This window comes from Salvelinus sp. IW2-2015, linkage group LG13, assembly GCF_002910315.2.
Source record: "Salvelinus sp. IW2-2015 linkage group LG13, ASM291031v2, whole genome shotgun sequence".
NCBI classification, from domain to species: Eukaryota; Metazoa; Chordata; class Actinopteri; order Salmoniformes; family Salmonidae; genus Salvelinus; species Salvelinus sp. IW2-2015.
Window position 1 is genome coordinate 20,093,891 of NC_036853.1, and position 19,485 is coordinate 20,113,375.

Here is a 19,485-nt window from a genome sequence, read left to right on the forward strand (position 1 = left end):
CTAACCCCTACCTTTACATAAACGGAACCCTTCCTAAACCTGACCTTAACCCTAACTCTCGCTTCATCTCAACATCTTGGTTCAACCCTAACCCTAGCCATTACACTAACCCTAACTTCTTGTCCACATCCTGGCTCAACCGTGTTGTGGACATGAAGCTAGGGTTAAGTTATGACAACAGTTAGGGTTTCAATGAATTTTCTGCCATTGTAATCCTTGGGCGTTTTTTTCAGCCCACCTTAATCTGAACGTGTAAAATAAATAAATAAATATATACAGTACCAGTCAAAAGTTTGGACACACCTACTCATTCAAGGGTTTTTCTTTATTTGTACTATGTTGTACATTGAAGAATAATAGTGAAGACATCAACTATGAAATAACATATGGAATCATGTAGTAACCAAAAAAGTGTTAAACAAATCAAAATATATTTTAGATTTTAGATTCTTCAAAGTAGCCACCCTTTGCCTTGATGACAGCTTTGCACACTCTTGGCATTCTCTCAACCAGCTTAACCTGGAATGCTTTTCCAATAGTCTTGAAGGTGTTCCCACATATGCTGAGCACTTGTTGGCTGCTTTTCCTTCACTCTGCGGTCCAACTCATCCCAAACAATCTCAATTGGGTTGAGGTCGGGTGATTGTGGAGGCCAGGTCATCTGATACAGCACTCCATCACTCATTCTTGGTAAAATATCCCTTACACAGCCTGGAGGTGTGTTGGGTCATTGTCCTGTTGAAAAACAAATGATAGTCCCACTAAGCGCAAACCAGATGGGATGGCGTATCGCTGCAGAATGCTGTGGTAGCCATGCTAGTTAAGTGTGTCTTGAATTCAAAATAAATCACTGGCAGTGTCACCAGCAAGCACCCCCACACCATCACACCTCTTCCATGCTTCATGGTGGGAACCACACTTGCGGAGATCATTGGTTCACCTACTCTGTGTCTCACAAAGACACAGCGGTTGGAACCAAAAATCAAAAATTTGGACTCATCAGACCAAAGGACAGATTTCCACCGGTCTAATGTCCATTGCTCTTGTTTCTTGGCCCAAGCAAGTCTCTTATTATTGGTGTCCTTTAGTAGTGGTTTATTTGCTGCAATTCGACCATGAAGGCCTGATCTTCTGTATACCACCCCTACCTTGTCACAACACAACTGATTGGCTCAAATGCATTAAGAAGGAAAGAAATTCCACAAATTAACTTTTAACAAGGGAAACCTGTTAATTGAAATGCATTCCAGGTGACTACCTCATGAAGCTGGTTGAGAGAATGCCAAGAGTMTGCAAGCTTCTATCAATGAAAAGAGTGGCTACTTTGAAGAATCTCAAATATAAAATGTATTTTGATTTGTTTAACATTTTTTTTGTTACTACATGATTCRATATGTGTTATACAGTATAATAGTTTTGATGTCTTTACTATTATTCTACAATGTCGAAAATAGTAAAAATAAAGAAAACCTCTTGTAGTAAGTAGGTGTGTAGGTGTGTCCAAACTTTTGACTGGTACTGTGTATATATTAAAATACATTTACGGGATGTAAAAATGCTTTCTGTGTAAACTTTAATGACTAAAAACAGATATAAATTATGTAGAAAAGATAATAGACCTATATTTTTTTTATAATCTTTGAGAACTGAAATAAATTAAACCCCCCCACAAAGCTAGACAGTCAGGGAGAATTGAAAATTCCCAAAACAATGAATTTTGCAGTATTGATTTTGTTATAATTTTTGAACGTAAGAACACAGCGTTATCCATGGTAAAATGTATAGAATTGCAGAAAATTTGCTTTAAAACTGCAAACATTGCTCTCAGCTCCATGGAGAAAATGTATCTACACATCTACACAAACATTTATCTACACATCTACATCTTGTTATTCACCACATCACAAATGAGATATTTTATCTGTGTGTGTAGGTGTGTCTGTCCGAGGAGCGTGAGAGGAATAGTGAATTCACTATTGGGTGTTTATGTATTGGCCCAGGGCAGGCCTTTTTTAATCAGGATAGTATACTCAGCAATAATCACCACTCTTTTCCAGAAGTTCTGGGATCCATGAAAAGATGGAAACCTGCAGATGACATGGTATGTACAACAAACATAACATACTGTACAACACAACATACAAAAACACCATATTGCTTTCTATAGGAGAGGCCTGAAGTGGAGATTCAGTTTTTCATTTGTCTTAGGTGTCATAATTCAGTCGAGATACTAAAAATACCCATCAGGTTTGGCAGGATTTGAATGTCAGTTGGCATGCCTCTGTTCCTTCTGATGTACGGTATCATGCCCAGGGCCAAACAGAATCTTCAGTGATAGAATTCCCCTGCAATTAAATGTCATCTACAAAGAGACAACAGAAATACATAGTTTTGTTGATTAATTGTACAGACACTTGGCCAATAAGGAGAATAGAAGCAGGGGAAAGGGAGGACCTCAAGAACTGGCATACAGTTTCACCCCCAATCTGATTCACATGGCGTTTCAGGCTGGTGACCAGACACACACGTGTGTCCATGCACACAGCACACATTCATTCACCTGTGGAAAATCACCTCCCGTTTGAGGTATAACATAAAATAACTTTTAACAAGGACACACTCCTGATCACACACCGGTACACAGTGGGTGGTGTGTGTGCATGGGCGGTGTGTTTGGTTTGTCATGTGGCCTGTTGTAGGGTGCGGTGGTGGCTTCTTGACGGTGGTCCTCTTGGTGGTCCCCATCCCCCACGTTATATGCTGAGATGGTCAAAACAGGATACCTGGGCAGGGTAGTCTACACAAACACAGACATAGACACCTATTTACCTAGACACCCAGTAAAACACTATGATTATATTTGCCTGTGGTTTTCAAACAATTTTAGCTAAACAGTATGGCCCACCTAAAGCTTTAGGAGTTTTCTCGGGACCCACCAAGTGAACAAGACCAGTTTCTTTAGCCAAAATGAAGTAGCCAGCCCAAAGGAGTTAGTCATAGATGACCATGGTAGAACAGCTCTAACACCACACGTGTGGTCTGGGTGGTCTTCTCTTCAGTGGTGCCACATGCAGAGGACAGTATTAAAGACAGTATTAAAGTTACTGTATGTCTGGGGCACTGAGAAATTTGTCTCTGTCTATATTTAGTATGAACTGATAAATTATGAACAACTTTTGATTTCATTTTCCTGAATTGGGTAAATTTTTTCAAATAGATTTTTGTTACCCATTTACAACCAACAGCACCACCCTTTCAGACCAAATGTTTAAAGTGTATTTTATGATAACTGTAACTCATCCTATGAATATAATACACTCAAATATAGCAATAAAACGAGTCTATCCATAATAATGAAATCCTTTAGTAGGCCCAGTGTCAATGCATTAGACGTGACCCAGAATTTCGATCTCATCGCTATAACTCCCCAACGAGCTCAGGATGCGAAGGTCAAGTCATGCGTCCTCCGAAACATGACCCGCCAAACCATGCTTCTTAACACTTGCCCGCTTAATCCGAAAGCCAGCTGCACCACTGTGTCGGAGGAAATGCTGTTCAACTGATGACCGAAGTCAGTCTGAAGGCACCCGGGCCTGCCACAAGGAGTAGCTAGAGCGCGATGAGCCAAGTAAAGCCCCCCCAGCCAATTGTGTGCCGCCCTATTGGACTCCCGATCACAGCCGGTTGTGACACAGCCTGGGATAAAACCTGGGTCTGTAGTGACGCCTCCAGCACTGCGATGCAGTGCCTTCGACCGCTGCGCCACTCGGGAGGCCCAATAATAACTACAGTCGTGGCCAAAAGTTTTGAGAATTACACAAATATTAATTTTCACAAAGTTTGCTGCTTCAGTGTCTTTAGCTATTTTTGTCAGATGTTACTATGGAATACTGAAGTATAATTACAAGCATTTCATAAGTGTCAAAGGCTTTTATTGACAATTACATGAAGTTGATGCAAAGGAGTCAATATTTGCAGTGTTGACCCTTCTTTTTCAAGACCTCTGCAATCCATCCTGGCATGCTTCAATTAACTTCTGGGCCACATCTGACTGATTGGCAGCCCATTCTTGCATAATCAATGCTTGGAGTTTGTCAGAATTTGTGGGTTTTGTTTGTCCACTTGTCTCTTGAGGATTGACCACAAGTTCTCAATGGGATTAAGGTCTGGGGATTTCCTGGCCATGGACCCAAAATATCGATGTTGGCCACTCCCTTGGCTGAGAAGCAACCCCACACATGAATGGTCTCAGGTTGCTTTACTGTTGGCATGACACAGGACTGATGGTAGCGCTCACCTTGTCTTCCCCGGACAAGCTTTTTTTCCGGATGCCCCAAACAATCAGAAAGGGGATTCATCAGAGAAAATTACTTTACCCCAGTCCTCAGCAGTCCAATCCCTGTACTTTTTGCAGAATATCAGTCTGTACCTGATGTTTTTCCTGGAGAGAAGTGGATTCTTTGCTGCCCTTCTTGACACCAGGCCATCCACCAAAAGTCTTCGCCTCACTGTGCGTGCAGATCACTCACACCTGCCTGCTGCCATTCCTGAGCAAGCTCTATAATGGTGGTCCCCGATCCCGCAGCTGAATCAACTTTAGGAGACGGTCCTGGCACTTGCTGGACTTTCTGGGCGCCCTGAAGCCTTCTTCACAACAATTGAACCGCTCTCCTTGAAGTTCTTGATGATCCTAGAATGGTTGATTTAGGTGCAATCTTACTGGCAGCAATATACTAGCCTGTGTAGCCCTTTTTGTGCAAAGCAAATGATCGGCACGTGTTTCCTTGCAGGTAACCATGGTTGACAGAGGAAGAACAATGATTCCAAGCACCACCCTCCTTTTGAAGCTTCCAGTCTGTTATTCGAACTCAATCAGCATGGCAGAGTGATCTCCAGCCTTGTCCTCATCAACACTCACACCTGTGTTAACGAGAGAATCACTGACATGATGTCAGCTGGTCCTTTTGTGGCAGGGCTGAAATGCAGTGGAAATGTTTTTGGGGGATTCAGTTCATTTGCAAGGCAAAGAGGGACTTTGCAATTAATTGCAATTCATCTGATCACTCTTCATAACATTCTGGAGTATATGRAAATTGCCATCATACAAACTGAGGCAGCAGACTTTGTGAAAATTAATATTTGTGTCATTCTCAAAACTTTTGGCCACGACTCTATATTCTATCCAGTAACGTTACTACTATCTCTCCTAAAGTCCCAGTGTACCATTAGCTCTGTGTCAGTGTGTGTGTAATTAGTGGAGTTTAGTCCATTGTCCCCTAACCTCTGGACAGAAATCACTGCTGCTTTAATGGTGAGGGTCAACCACCTCGCTGACGTGGCTCACACACACACACACACACACCTCTCTCGATGCCTGGGTCACTATCTGCCCCACCATCTTTACAACCTACCGTCTCCAGTCTCCACACCTAAATTAGTTCCCTGGCGCAACATTTAAATCAGTCCCTTAGTGCTAGACCTGGAGAGAATGACCCGGGACGTAAAACACTAACAGACTGACTCTTTACGACTCCTAATGTTGTCTTTATGTACTGAGTGTGTCTGATATACTGTCTGCTTAAATCACATCCCCAGCAGGGATCGATAAAGTATCATCTTATACTGTTTTTGTCTTCCTTTATGGAGAGAAAGAAGAGGAGAGGAGCTATTGTTGATGGAGTTTGTTTGATTCATGTCCCAACACCTTCCTTCGAAGTCATGTGGTACTGGCGAGGGTTAGTGAGATCTCAACTAGTTTAAGGCTCCATAAAAGCTCAGGTGTAGTGATTTGTGTTGTCATCTTATTTCTCTGTGGCATCAGTTGTGGTTGGTTGTGATAATGGTCCGTCTGATCACTGTGATGGAACTGTTTGATGTCAGCAGTAGTTGACTGGAAGTCAGTGCACTGCTTTCACCCGGTCGCAGTGTTTTTGTTGATGACGAGGATGATGATAAACCACGGAGAAAGTCTTTGAGATGCGTGAAAAGTGGGACTGGGCTGGTCTCTCTCTTTCATTTACTCATTCTTTCTCTGTCTCTGTCTTTCTCTCTCATTTATTTCATAACCCTGATCGTTTCATAACCCTTGCTCCAGGGAAAGTCTAGAGACAAACCCAGTGTTGCTTAGATTCTTGTGTTTGAAATGATTCAATGCTTCACTGAAGTTCTCTGAAAAATGTATCTTGTTTCCTTCATTCATCTATTCATGAGTGGTCTTCTTCTGAATTAAAACACATTAATTAATGATAAGGTGGGCTTTAAGAAGGTCCTATTGGCAAAGTACAGACTACCTTCCCATTTTATTTAATGTGTAACAAAACATCCTCATTCATCCATCTGCTGTCTGATGTCCTTAAAACAAATCCATTCCATTCATAGTTGCTCTGCTTGTGAATTAAATTCCATGAAATAATTATAACATTGTCTGATTTGGCACTCTACACATCCTCAGTCATAAATAACAAGGCATTCTCAGTCAGTCCCTCGTCCTCATAACAGAGATTAGGGACAAGGTGAATAACAGAGACTGGGGGACAAAGTGAGTGCACTCTTAGAAAAAAGGGTTCCAAAAAGGTTATTCGGCTGTCCCCATAGGAGAACCCTTTTTATGTTCCAGGTAGAACCCCTTTTGGTTCCAGGTAGAATCCATGTAGAACCCTCTGTGTAAAGGGTTCTACAGTACATGGAACTCAAATGGAATCTAACTGGAACCAACAAGTGTTCTACAAAGGATTCTCCTATGGGGACAGTCGAAGAACCCTTTTAGGTTCTAGATAGCACCTTTACAGTGTGGGATTTATGTAGTTTTACGGACACCCACAGTTGAGCTGGCATTAGCCAAACCCAGCAGAGCACRTCTGGCCCAATTAACTCCCTGGTCACAGACGCAGGGCTTTCATTTTTTTGCCTCAGCATACTACCAGAAGAGCTAAATGCCTTATATGTTCACTTCAAGGCAAGCAACAATSAACCATGAATGAGAGCACCAGCTGTTCCAGATGACTGCGTGATCTCGCTCTCCGTAGCTGATGTAAGTAAGACCTTTAAACAGGATAACATTCACATGGCGCGGGGCCAGACGGTTAACTAGGACGTTGAGTTAAGTTTGAGTTTAMTTTATTTTATTTTTACAGGGACAGTGCACATTAATCAACGTTTCAGTAAAAGTGCCGGTTTTAGTCAGCCGGCTAATTTTCAAACGCAATCCCTGGGCAGGTTACGTGTACTCAGAGCGTGCACTGACCAGCTGGCAAGTGTCTTCACTGACATTTTCAACCTATCCCTGACCCGGTCTGTAATACCAATTTGTTTCAAGCAGACCACCATAGTCCCCATGCCCAAGAACGCCAAGGTAGCCTAAATGACTATCGCTCTGTAGCACTCACATCTATAGCCATGAAATGCTTTGAAAGGCTGATCATGGCTCATATCAACACCATCGTCCCAGACACCCTGGACCCACACTAATTCGTACACCACTCCAAAAGAATCACAGATGACACAACCTCTATTGCACTTTACACTGCCCTCACCGACCAGGAAAAAATAAATACCTATGTAAGAGTAACGGGTGAAACGGTTCACAAAACTCACGGTTCGGTACGATACGGTACAGTGGTGTCACGGTTCGGTACGGTTTCGATACATCAACAAAATAAATGCCTGAAAAATATGTAATTTGTATTTAGAMTTTCCATTTATTATCATAGTAAACATGGGTAGCATGAATTCCCAGGAGCACAACAAAGGGGCATCAAAAAACAGCAGTGCCTACCTTATAACATGAAATAAAATAGTKATTTAAACTAAGTCCAGCAGCATATATCACAATTAAGTCACATAGCAGTGCCTTAAACAAAATAGGACCACTTGAGACTGGTTACTCGATTTTTTATAGAATTTTTTACAAATSATCAGTTTTTCAAGTTTTTCTTTAAGAAGATTAGTCTATCCACATTATCTGAAGTGAGCACAGATCTTCTTGCTGTGACAATGTCAGCCGCTGTGGATAAAACCCGCTCGCTAGGGACAGAGGTCCCAGGCACAGCAAGGTAGCGCCTTGCTAACATGGCAACATGAGGGTATATTAACTCTTTGGTCTTCCACCATGTAAGTGGATCAGCATCCAGGGGAATACAGTTCACTTCCCTGTATGAGGTCACCTCCTCCTCTATGACCTTTGACTTGGTTCCCTCCTCCTGGGTCGTGAACAACTCCCCAAAAAGCTCAGCCATGGCAGACTTCTTTTCTGGAGGAGAACCCCTGTCGTCTGCCGTCTCTGGAGAGGGGTTGGCTCCTGTGGTATCTGCGGCTTGACCCTGCAGAATTCAATTAGATGAAAATTACTATCTCTGAAGTGGCTTTAAAAATATGATTTGTTGTTAGAAATTTATATCAAACACTATTATGACAATTACAATTATTACTTTATAATTAATTGTTAAATCACTAATTAATGAAATAATACATGTCACATTAACAAAATAAATACAATACCTGTTGTATATTGGTGACAATCTCTGCTGTGAGTTCATTGTAGACTCTCAGACGAGCAGCAGCATCCAGGTGCAGAACGGACTTGAACCGGGGATCCAAAGCGGTGCTCTAAAACAGTGCTCTRGTGTAAGAAGTATTCATTTTCCCCTACTTTCTCATTATGCAGACATAAGCTCAGTTGACACCATCGAGGTGTGGATGTTTACTTTCTACACAAGTAGTTTTTTCCCAGTTTCGTCCAATGAACAGATTGTAGAGGTAAAATAAAAAGGGATACATTTTTAATGCCATTTAGGCTAAATTGATTTCTAAGCATCACTCCAGTCAAAACAGGCTCTGCGAACGTTAGATTCCTTTAATTTGCTATGGGCTCGTGCTAGTGTTCCAGCTTAGACAACGCTCTTTTGCTGTTTTTCAGTCTTGGTTGAATTTTGACTCGTTCTATTGTCCAGCCTAGCTGCATACAGCTACCAGACAAAACAACTAGATTTTTTATTTTGAAATACAACTTTATTACTGTGTGCATATTTTTCCCACGTTAATTTATACGCCATTGGTTTATGCATACCATTTTTTAAATATGATATATATATAGAAGCTCACAGAACAGGACCGCCAAGCGTATCGCGTAAAAATAATCTGTCCTCGGTTGCAACACTCACTACCAAGTTCCAAACTGCCTCTGGAAGTAATGTCAGCACAAGAACTGTTCGTCGGGAGCTTCATGAAATGGGTTTCCATGGCCGAGCTGCTGCACACAAGCCTAAGATCACCATTCACCATGCCAAGCGTCGGCTGCAGTGGTGTAATGCTTGCAGCCATTGGACTCTGGAGCAGTGGAAACGTATTCTCTGGAGTGAGGAATCACGCTTCACCATCTGGCAGTCCGATGGACGAATCTGGGTTTTGCAGATGCCAGGAGAACGCTACCTTCCCCAATGCATAGTGCCAACAGTAAAGTTTGGTGGAAGAGGAATAATGGTCTGGGGCTGTTTTTCATGGTTTGGGCTAATGCTCTTGTGGCTGAATGGAAGCAAGTCCCTGTAGCAATGTTCCATTATTTAGTGGAAAGCCTTCCCAGACYTGTGGAGGCTGGTATAGCAGCAAAGGGGGGACKAACTCCATTTTAATGCCCATGATTTTGGAATGAGATGTTAGATAAGCATGACTTTTAAGCCAGCCTGAATGGGTGGGCCAGTGTTCAATCTGGCAGGGCTTCTGCCCAGCCCTGCTGTGGCTTCACCTCTGATCAGTGCCCCTGTAGGCAGGATTTCCTCTGTGATGGAAAGAGGTCTAGTTTGGTTCAACTCCATTGTGTTGAACTTCAACTCTATTTGGTTCAACTCTATTGTGTTCCCCACACTCACACAAGTGAGTAAAGTTGTTATCTTCCGGTGCTCATTTGCTGTGAGAACACACACGTAATGAGGAACAGAGCGGAATATACAGTGCATTCGGTAAATATTCAGACCCCTTGACTTTTTCCACATTTTGTTACGTTACAGTCTTATTCTAAAATGTATTACCTTTTTATTTTTTTCATCAATCAATTTTTTGGGTGCAAATGTATTAAAAATAAAAACAGAAATACCTTGTTTACATAAGTATTCAGACTCTTTCCTAAGATACTCAAAATTGTTCTCAAGTACATCCTGTTTCCATTGATCATCCTTGAGATGTTTCTATAACTTGATTGGAGTCCACATGTGGTAAATTCAATTGATTGGATATGATTTGTAAAGGCACACACCTGTCTATATAGGGTCCGACAGTTGACAGTGCATGTCAGAGTAATAACCAAGCCATGAGGTTGAAGGAATTGTCCCTTGAGCTCCGAGACAGGATTGTGTCGAGGCACAGACCTGGGGAAGGGTACCAAAACATTTCTGCAGCATTGAAGGTCCCCAAGAACACAGTGGTCTCCATCATTCTTAAATAGAAGAAGCTTGGAACCACCAAGACTCTTCCTAGAGCTGGCAAACTGAGCAATCAGTGGAAAGGGCCTTGGTCAGGGAGATGACCAAGAACCCAATGGTCTCTTTGACAGAGCTCCAGAGTTCCTCTGTGGAGATGGGAGAATCTTCCAGAAGGACAACCATCTCTGCAGTACTCCACAAATCTGGTCTTTATGGTAGAGTGACCAGACGGAAGCCACTCCTCAGTAAAATGCACATTACTGCCCGCTTGGAGTTTTCCAAAAGGCACCTTACGGACCATCAGACCACGAGAAACAAGATTCTCTGGTCTGATGAAACCAAGATTGAACTCTTTGGCCTGAATTCCAAGCATCACGTCTGGAGGAAACCTGACACCATCCCTATGGTGAAGCATGGTGGTTACAGCATCATGCTGTGGGGATGTTCTTCAGTGGCAGAGACTGGAAGACTAGTCAGGATTGAGGGAAACATGAACGGAGGAAAGTACAGAGAGATACTTGATGAACACCTGCACCAGAGCATGCAGGACCTCAGACTTGTGTGAAGGCTAACCTTCCAACAGGACAACTACCCTATGCACACAGCCAAGACAACGCAGGAGGGGCTTCGGGACAAGTCTCTGAATGTCCTTGAGTGGCCCAACCAGAGCCCAGACTTAAACCCGGTCGGACATCTCTGGATAGACCTGAAAATAGCTGTGCAGCAAAGCTCCCCATCCAACCTGATAGAGCTTGAGAGGATCTGCTGAGAAGAATGGGAGACACTCCCCAAATACAGGTGTGTCAAGCGTGTAGCATTATACCCAAGAAGACTCAAGGCTGTAATCGCTGCCAAAGGTGCTTCAACAAAGTTCTGAGTAAAGGGTCTGAATGTAAATGTGATATTTCAGTTTTTATTTTTTAATACATTTGTACAATTTCTAAAAACCTGTTTTTGCTTCGTCATTATGGGGTATTGTGTGTAGATTGATGAGGGAAAACCCCAATTTAATTAATTTTTGAATAAAGCTGTAACGTAAGAAAATGTGAAAAATACTTTCCGAATGGACTGTACATGAACCTSTGACTTATATTCACACACTTTTTCACTCGCACATCATACACACTATAACACATATGGAGAAGGATGTGATTGTGAGATGAATCACCTAAGAACTTTCTTGCTCACATACGGTGTGTGTGAAAGTATTAAAGTAGCTCACGTTTGATCTCTCTGTGTTAGGGGAGCTGCAAACACTTTATATTGGAGTCACTGAGGTTGTTTACCTGAAAACAGAACTACTACTTTTTTATTWAAAAAAAAATGTCACCCCTTTTTCGTTATATCCAATTGGTAGTTACAGTCTTGTCTCATCGCTGCAACTCCCGTATGGACTCGGGAGAGGCGAAGGTCGAGAGCCATGCGTCCTCCGAAACACGAGTCCGACAAGCCGCACTGCTTCTTGACACACTGCTTGCTTAACCCGGAAGCCAGCCACACCAACGTGTCGGAGGAAACACTGTACAGCTGGCAACCGAAGCCAGCGTGCATGCGCCCGGCCACCACAAGGAGTCGCTAGATTGCGATGGGACAAGGACATCCCATCCAGCCAAACCCTCCCCTAACCCGGAACACGTTGGGCCAATTGTGCGCTGCCTCATGGGTCTCCCGGTCGCGGCCGGCTGCAACACAGCCCGGGATCGATCCTGGATCTGTAGTGACGCCTCTAGCACTGCGATGCAGTACCTTACACCGCTGCGCCACTCGGGAGGCCCCAGAACTACTACTTTACCCTCACTTTAATCTCACCTTTGACACCAGCTCTGCTCTTAGTGAGAGAGAGGGAGAGAGATTGTGCCTTTCTGACACACTGAACTATTTTCTTTAGCTTAGTGTCAAAATTATACACACACACACACACAGAGAGTCTTGTACAACTAACCCTGTGGGGACACAAAATTCAGTCCCATTCAAAATCCCATTTTCCCTAAACCTAACCTTAACCCCAAAACCAAATCTTAACCCTGAACCTAACCCTAGCTCCTAACACTAACCCTAGCTCCTATCCCTGTACCTAATTCTAACACTAATWCTAACCTTAACCCTAAATCCCCTGGAAATAGCATTTGACCTTGTGGGTACTAACAAAATGTCCCCTGTTGGTAAAATGTTTGTTTGATCACTATTCTTTTTGGGTCTTCTGCTCCCCACAAATATAGTTAAACACATCCACACACACACAGACTTATCCATTGCAAGGCCAGTCTGACACACAATCTACAGAGGCGCTTTTTACTCTACAACAGCTGAAACAACAACTGCTTCACACAGGGGAAAGCCTTTGTGTGTGTGTGAGTTTGTGTGTGTGTGTGGAAGTGCACATGTGTGGAAGTGCCTGCTGGGCCAACAAGCTCTCACAGTCTCARGTCAGAATTAGAACATCCATGTTTCTCATCAGGTAGCTGGTCTGGGGGTAAAAGCTCTTGGCCATGATGCTCCTGTACTGTACATGTCTTGGCGATGGAAGCGGGGAGAACAGGCCATGGCTCGGGTGGCTAGGGTCCTTGATTATCTTCTTGGCTTTCCTGCACACCTCATGTTGTTTGTGTCCTAGAGGGCAGTCAATGTGCACCTAGAGCTGTTACGGTGACCGTATTACCGCCACTCCAGCAGTCACGAGTCATGACCGCAGTCAAATTCAAAGTGACTGTTTAGTCACAGTAACTAGGCTTCTCCAAGCTCTGATGCGACTGATGGTCATTAGTAGCCTACCGAACTTGCTAACTGCCTGGTACTTAGCACTCTATTGTCCCTCTAATCACTCTGACATCAATGCGAATGTAATCGAAAATCTAATCAAACACTTATTGGCTATGCAATTGCGTGAGAGAACAGAGTTTTGATGGCCTCTATTAAAAAGAGGAGGATTCCAACAGCTTTCTATAGGCTAGGCCTACTATATTTATTTATCAACTTTCCTAATATTAAGCACATTGCTTTGCTTTACAACAGGAGTATAGCCTACCTGGCAGGCATGAAAATTAACCAGCTCTCACTCACACATGGGAAAAGCGTCCTCTCTATTCGCTAATTAAGTGCATAGATGACATGTCTTTTTTRCCCTTTCTCTGTTCTGAGACAGGWGCATGATAATTGCCCATTCTAAATCAAAACTAATTTCACACATATATATTATTTAGTATATGTAAAGACTAAATTAAATAAAGAATAGCCTGATAGGCTAATATTATCACCTATCACTTGTGAATTATATATTATCACTTGTGAATGATCCCCAGCTTGTTTGCAGTAAGGCAAGAAACAGCACATGCCTCTTTTTGTGGACTTTTTCAAATCATAGTCCCACACCTCATCACGTGACAGGCATTGGCTAATTAAATGAGATATCTGAGAGAGCCTTGTGAGTGAGATGTGGTTCGGAACACGCAGCCGGGAGAAGGGAATTATAATTATTATATTCAGACCAAGGGCACAACAGCCACTGGCCGCAAAGGMCATGGATTATTTTAGGGGGCATTATGGCCAAGCTAGGGGGATGCCACCGGGAAATTCAAGACATTATCATTATCAAGTGTCAAATTGTGAATGAGAGACTGATGAAGTGTGTGCAGCCTGTGCAAGAATTGTTGCCTTTCATGCAACTTTTTGCCTTTCATGCGTTTCATCATGCAGCCTTACACCATTGCCCAAAACAAACGTGCGCGTGCTCCATCGTACGCAAATTGATTTTGTCCCCCCACACCAAACGCGATCACGACACAAAGGTTGAAATATCAAAACAAACTCTGAACCAATTATATTAATTTGGGGACAGGTCGAAAAGCATTAAAAATGTATGGCAATTTAGCTAGCTAGCTTGCAGTTGCTAGCTAATTTGTCCTATTTAGCTAGCTAGCTTGCTGTTGCTAGCTAATTTGTCCTGGGATATAAACATTGAGTTGTTATTTTACCTGAAATGCACAAGGTCACCTACTCCAACAATTATCCACACATAAAACGGTCAACCAAATKTTTTCTAGTCATCTCCTCCTTCTAGGCTTCTTTTTCTTCTTTGGACTTTATATGGTGATTGGCATCTAACTTTCATAATAAGGTGTATTACCACAACCGACCGACCGACCGATCTCAGTTCATCTTTCAATCACCCACGTGGGTATAACCAATGAGGACGTGGGTATATGCTTCTAAAAGCCAATGAGGAGATGGCAGAGGCAGGACTTGCATCACAAATAGAAGCAACTTCTATTTTAGAGCCTGGCAACGCAGACGCTCGTTGGTGCACGCGAGCATTTTATTTTATTTATTTTGTTTATTTTTATTTTGCAATGCTCATGCACGTGACGTGTCCGGTTTGGGTAGCGTGTTAGAATGTATTAAAAATTGAAACATATAGCCCAACGTTTATATCACACCTAAAGTTGCCTTAACTCTAAATTAAGCATATAGGAGGAACCATTTTCTTTGTTAACCACTCAACACAGAATAGCCGCACTCCCTGAGAAATCCTTTGGAGAAAATATCCTTTCTATTTTATTCAGCTATGTTCAATTGTATTRTTCATACTTTAAAGTAATATAAAATAATGCTATGGAATTCTAAGCAAATCTTGTCTGCTAACTGAACTAGTGTAGTCCACAGCCATATGGCATASCCAGATCAGGGCCTAACAAAAGTACAACTCAGAGTATGCTATTCTGTTCTTCTGAAATGGACTACATTTTCTTCATATCATGTTTCTTTAGACCTGTCTAAAATACATAATGGATTTATTGTGATATTGTAGGCTATATTACATTTATTTATTAGACTTTTTAAAATGTAGATGTTCCTACGGTCTGTGTCAATGGCTTGTGGGCTATGCGTGGAAGCCAGTAGATACTATATGTGTTTTTGTTAAATAACGGCCAATTGGGCCTCCCGGGTGGCGCAGTGGTCCACTCTGGGTTCGCGCCCAGGCTCTGACGCAGCCGGCCGCGACCCCACGGAGGTACGTGGGGCGACGCACAATTGGCCTAGCGTCGTCCTGGTTAGGGAGGGTTTGGCCGGTAGGGATATCCTTGTCTCATCGCGCACTAGCGACTCCTGTGGCGTGCCGGGCGCATTGCGCGCTAACCAGGTCGCATGGTGTTTCCTCCGACACATTGGTTGCAGCTGGCTTCCGGGTTGGATGCACGCTGTGTTAAGAAGCAGTGCGGCTTGGTTGGGTTGTGTTTCGGAGGACGCATGGCTTTCGACCTTCGTCTCTCCCGAGCCCGTACGGGAGCTGTAGCGATGAGACAAGATAGTAACTACTAACAATTGGATACCACGAAATTGGGGAGAAAAGGGGTAAAAAAATAATAATAAATAAATAAATAAAATAACGGCCAATTACCATGAGACCCGCAGTTTTTTGCTTGACAATCACCGGCGGACAAAATTTCACCACAGCCCAATAGTGCGTTCGGCTGAACATACKGTGCATTCAGAAAGTATTAAGACCCCTTGACTTTTTCCACATTTTGTTACGTTACAGCCTTGTTCTAAAATTGATTAAATGTTTTTTCCCCCCTCATCAATCTACACACAATACCCCATAATGACGAAGCTAAAACCGTTTTTTATCAATTTTATCAAATTTATAAATGTAAAAAAATGAAATATCACATTTACATAAGCATTCAGACCCTTTACTCAGTACTTTGGCAGCAATTACAGCCTCGAGTCTACTAGGGTATGATGCTACAAGCTTGGCACACCTGTATTTGGGGAGTTTCTCCCATTCTTCTCTGCAGATCCTCTCAAGTTCTGTCAGGTTGGATCGGGAGCTATTTTCAGGTCTCTCCAGAGATGTTCTATCGGGCTCAAGTCCGGGCTCTGGCAAGGACATTCAGAAACTTGTCCCGAAGCCACTTGTGCATTGTCCTGTTGGAAGGTGAACCTTCACCTCAGTCAGAGGTCTCTCTGTACTTTGCTCTGTTCATCTTTTCATCGATCCTGACTAGTCTCCCAGTCCCTGCCGCTGAAAAACATCCACACACCATGATGCTGCCACCACCATGCTTCACTGTAGGGATGGTGCCATGTTACCTCCAGACGTGATGCTTGGCTTTCAGGCCAAAGAGTTCAATCTTGGTTTCATTAGAACAGATAACCTTGTTTCTCATGGTCTGAGAGTCTTTAGGTGCATTTTGGAAAACTCCAAGCGGTCTATCATGTGCCTTTTACTGAGGAGTGGCTTCCGACTGGSRACTCTACCATAAAGGCCTGATTGGTGTAGTGCTGCGGATGGTTGTCCTTCTGGTAGGTTCTCCCATCTCCACAGAGGAACTCTGGAGCTCTGTCAGAGTGACCATCATGTTCTTGGTCACCTCCCTGACCAAGGCCCTTCTCCCCTGATTGCTCAGTTTGGCCTGGCGGCCAGCTCTAGGAAGAGTCTTGGTGGTTCCAAGCTTCTTCTATTTAAGAATGATGGAGACCACTGTGTTCTTGGGGACCTTCAATGCTGCAGAAATGTTTTGGTACCCTTCCCCAGATCTGTGCCTCGACACAATCCTGTCTTGGAGCTCTACGGACAATTCCTTCGACCCCATGGCTTGGTTTTTCCTCTGACATGCACTGTCAATTGTGGGACCTTTATATAGACAGGTGTGTGCCTTTCCAAATCATGTCCAATTAATTTAATTCACCACAGGTGGACTCCAATCAAGTTGTAGAAACATCTCAAGGATGATCAATGGACACAGGATACGACTGAGCACAATTTTGAGTCTCTTAGGAAAGGGTCTGAATACTGTTTCTGTTTATTATTTGTAATACATTTTCAAAACTGTATAAAAACCTGTTTTCAATTTGTCATTATGGGGTATTGTGTGTAGATTGATGAGGGAAACATTTATTTAATCCATTTTAGAATAATGCTGTAACGTAACAAAGTGGAAAAAGCAAAGAGGTCTGAATACTTTCCGAATGCACTGTACCACCCTCTGTAGTGCCTTGTGGTCAGCGGCTGTGGAGTTGCTCTACCAGGCTGTGATGCAGCCCGACAGTATGTTCTTAATGGTGCTCCTGTGGAACACTGCGAGGGCCCTCTGGGACAGGCCGAATTTCATCAGCATCCTGAGGTTGAAGAGTGAATCGCTGTCGTGCCTTCTTGACCACGATGTCCGTGTGGTTTGACCATTTCAGCTGCTCAGAGATGTGTACGCCGAGGAACTTGAAGTTTTTGATCGTCTCCACAGCGGCCCTGTTGATGAGGATGGGGACGTGCCCAGCCTGATTTCTCCTGAAGTCCACAGTCAGCTCCTTTGTTTTGCTGAGAGAGAGGTTGTTTACTTGGCACCATGCCATCAGAGTGCCTACCTCYTCCCTGTAGGCTGTCTCGTCGTTGTTGGTAATCAGGCCTACTACTGTCGTTTCATCAGCGAACTTGTTGATGAAGATGGAACTGTGTAAGGCCACGCAGTTGTGGCCTCTCAACTTGTGGGGCCCCGTGTTGAGAATCAGTGAAGGGTTATGGTTTGGGATAGGTATTAAAAGTAATCAAAAATAGCTTTCTATCGCTGGATTCGAACATGCAAGCTTTGGAACCAGAGGCAGATGCTTACCGAAACCTACTTGAAAGTAACAGCACTCACTGTTGCCCCTTGTGGCCCGGTTTCCACATCTCCTGACATCCTCAGACATGGATGGACGTCGAATACTMACTTGGGCAGGCCTAGTCCCAGTAATGTTGATTTAGTTTTGAAGAGGTTTGAACTTCCAACTACGCAGAAAGAGCGCGCGCGAGAGAGAGAAAGGGCTAAGGAGATGTAAGAGGAGGTAAGAGGGGGAAGGAAATATATTTAGCCTGGAGGACTGGAAAGAGGAAAGATGACATGGTGAGTTGTCTTTCTGTCATCAACTATATTTTCTACCTGTCATGGCGGTGGCCTAGTGTTTAGAGCGTCTGGACAATAACATACGTTTTTTGGTTCGAATCCCCGAGCTGGCCAAGTGGAAAAATCTGCTATTCTGCCCTTGAGCAAAGCAGTTAACTCCAACAACAACTGCTTCCTGGGTGCTGATGATGTGGATGTCAATTAAGGCAGCCACCCGCACCTCTCTAAATCAGAGGGTTTGGGTTAAAGGCAGAAGACACCTTTTGGTTGAATGCATGCAGTGTTTCAACTGACTAGGTATCCCCTTTCTKTTTCSTTTCCTAATGACCTCCACACAAGAGTTCCCCACTGTCACACCTGGCTCGTTCTCTAGCTCTTTCTCCTTGTACAGGCCCCAGCCATTGGTGTGTGTACTCGTATGTGTGTGTGTGTGTGTGTGTGTGTGTGTGTGTGTCACCACACCCACACCACCCACCCAAAGAGAAGATATCATGAGCTATAAACTCTGTAGTCACGCAGTGTTACTAATACCTGCAGACGTCATCATTTCATCTTATTCATATCTCCCCCTGAGAGAGTATTAATAAACTGAGAGAGTATTCTCCCTCATCCTACAACTAGTCACGCACTATTCTCTCTCTTATCATTCCTCGTCTCCCCTCCTCACACTCATCTGAGTACACAATTTCATTATCTTCTTTCATTCTCTCAACCAACCTCGACGCTTGACGCCTATCTCTCGTCTATCCTCTCTCTCTCTTTTCATTCTCCTCCTCCCCCTCCAGTCCCGCTCTCCTCCTTCTCTCTCTCTCCATCTCCCTCTCTCCTCATCTTATCTCTCGTCCCCTTCCGCTCTCTCTCCTCTCTTATCATTCTCTCTCCCCTCCTCCCTCCTCTCTCTTTCTCTTTTCATTCTCTCTCCCTCTTCCCTCTCTCTTCTCCCTTACTCTAAAACAATGGATTCTTTGTATCCTCGCTGATACTTGAAACTTGCAAGAATAGTGTTGAGGGCATTAATCTGTCTTAAAAACATCGCGTACGAGTCCACGCACAGCACACACACACACACACACACAACCACACACACACACACACACACACACACCACACACACACACACACACACACACACACACAACACACACACACACACACACCACACACACACACACAACACACACACACACTCACAC

The 19,485-nt window shown here is 43.4% G+C and overlaps 1 long non-coding RNA gene across 2 annotated transcripts in view; it reads left to right on the plus strand.

The window, feature by feature from the left end:
• The window catches only part of LOC111971654 (uncharacterized), a 75,571-nt gene that overhangs the window by 1,985 nt on the left and 54,101 nt on the right, over positions 1 to 19,485 (plus strand). Inside the window, exons 2-3 of one of the 2 annotated variants that reach the window (XR_011480784.1) lie at positions 2,058 to 2,101; positions 6,956 to 7,030. This is a non-coding gene — a long non-coding RNA (uncharacterized lncRNA). The remainder of the gene's footprint in view (positions 1 to 2,057; positions 2,102 to 6,955; positions 7,031 to 19,485) is intronic. The other variant, XR_002878281.2, reaches the window with a different exon arrangement.